The sequence below is a fragment of the Vidua chalybeata genome, chromosome 10 (genome assembly GCF_026979565.1).
Source record: "Vidua chalybeata isolate OUT-0048 chromosome 10, bVidCha1 merged haplotype, whole genome shotgun sequence".
Lineage (NCBI taxonomy): Eukaryota > Metazoa > Chordata > Aves > Passeriformes > Viduidae > Vidua > Vidua chalybeata.
The window spans coordinates 20,564,240-20,566,299 of record NC_071539.1 but is presented as its reverse complement, the minus strand read 5'-3'; the positions used below and the strand labels follow the sequence as shown (position 1 = coordinate 20,566,299).

The 2,060-nt window shown below is 48.6% G+C and overlaps 1 long non-coding RNA gene across 1 annotated transcript; it reads left to right on the top strand.

The window, feature by feature from the left end:
- The first annotated feature begins 239 nt into the window (after window positions 1-239).
- LOC128793180 (uncharacterized) lies at window positions 240-1,192 on the top strand. The gene is made up of 3 exons (XR_008432678.1): window positions 240-408; window positions 805-883; window positions 1,011-1,192. It is a non-coding gene; the product is annotated as an uncharacterized LOC128793180 (long non-coding RNA).
- Window positions 1,193-2,060: the final 868 nt, after the last annotated feature.

Below are 2,060 nucleotides of genomic sequence, written 5' to 3'. Positions count from 1 at the left end.
CATCCTTGGAAGTGTCCAAGGCCAGGATGGATGGGGCTTGGAGCAACCTGGGATAGTGGAAGGTGTCCCTGCCTGTGGCGGGGGGTAGGATGGGATGATCTTTAAGGTCTCTTCCAGCCCAAAACAGTCTGGGATTCTAAAATTCTGTGATTCTGTGGTTCTGTGACATAACAAAGACTTCAGGCCCCAGATGTCCCCTGGGAGAGGCATTGTCCCAGCTTCAGCTGGGCTCTGGGACAAGCACTGAGCTCATCACAAACCATGGCAAAGGCTTCAGGACGGCAGGACACCAGGACATTCCTGCAAGGGGTGCACAGCCCTCCCTTCCACATACCTTGTGCAACCTCCCTGTAAAGCTGCTGGTGACAGTGACACCATGTCCTCCTCAGTTTGTCTTAGATCCTGAAGGTCAGAGATACTTCCCAAACCCTACAGAATGAGCCCTCATCCCCTTCCCTGGATGTCTTTCTTTTTTTGTGTCCCCATCAGCCTTATCAGTGGTGGGCCAGCCTTCCTGCTCTCTCCCACTCCAGCCCTACTTTCCTGCCTTCCTCCTCCTGCTCCCCAAGCTCCAATTGTCCTCTCCAGCTGGCTTTCCTTTCACCTCCTGGAAGACACCAGTACTCAGAGCACAGCAGCATCCCTGCCTTCCCTATCTCCCCTCCCCATTCCGATGTTGTGTTTCCTCCATCCCCTTCTCTCCACAATTTCACTCCCAGCTTTATTTGGAGCTCTGCCTTCTCCTCCCTCCCCCTCAGTAAAATGTCTTAACAAGCTCAAGCCTTGCTTTGTATTAAATCAAAGCCTGAGCAGTGTGCAAGGGCTCAGCCAAACCCGATTTCAATGGTGCCGTGCCCATTCGCATCAGACAAAGCCTATGGAGGTAATTTACTGCAGATAGGGACTGGGAGCAGAGGGCAGCTCATTAGTGTCTGGCATTATTATTATTACTGGACTAAAACAGAACATCTCTTTCATTTGTTTCTATTCCTGGCGAATGCAAATGGGAGATCCAAATCAGAAACCCTGCCCATACCACTCCTTGTGGGTCACCGTGGGTTTCAGGAGGGAGGAAAAACTGTGGAACAAGAACACGCCAAGAGCCTGAAACCTCACAGAGGCAGCAATTTAAAGGATTTCAAAGGCTGTTTCCATAAGCCTTTGGGGACTCCAATGGAGCATATTGATTAAACTTCGGAAGCAGCTAAAAGCGGCTCCACCATTGCTAATTAATACAGCGATGCCCCGATGCCCCTGTTCTTGTTCTACCAAGCTGCAGCCTGTCAAATCAATTAATATTCACCGCCCTGATGAAAGCAAAACCCTGCTTATCATTTGCTAAACGGATCGATGCATTGACTCCCTCAATATCATGTAATGACCTGTCCTGTGAGGTTCAGTGGGGTGTGCTGTAGACGCTTTTGGGGTGACAGCAGACAAGCAAACCCATCAAGGCCCTTGTTTTGACTCTCTAATCCAAACAAGATTTCTGGTTGATGTTTCCTGTGTAGCTGGTTCTCTGTGGATTTTTGAACAATGACAATTCAAGGTGATCATTCCTGATTTCAATGGACCTGCCTGTGTTTACAGGATGGTATTTAGGGTGTGGGATTGTTGGGGCCAGGAGTTGGACTCAATCCTAATGGATCCCTTCCAGCTCAGGAAATTCTGGGATTTTATGATTCAACACCCCTGCATTTCCTCCCCTACACCAGGAGAATAATTTTTCCCACTTTTCAACCTGTCCAGTGGAGCTCGTGACTGGTGCTCTCTGTCACCGGACACCACTTCAGAACTGGTTTAATGCTCCCAGTGTGGGGACTGTAAAATATTCTAAAATGAGGCTTTTGGCATCCCAAGCCTCCTTAAACTGAAGATCAAACCTGGTTTGATGATGTCTTCTAAAAGTTGCTGTCTTGAACCCACCCTGAAGAAGTCTCCATGAGACCTTCTGGGGGATCTTTAGGCAGCCCTATACTTATGTACAGCTTCTTTTAGAGCTAAGGAGACAGATTTTGCCCTTCTGTCTCATCAAAGTAGGGGAATTCCTGGAAAAGGAG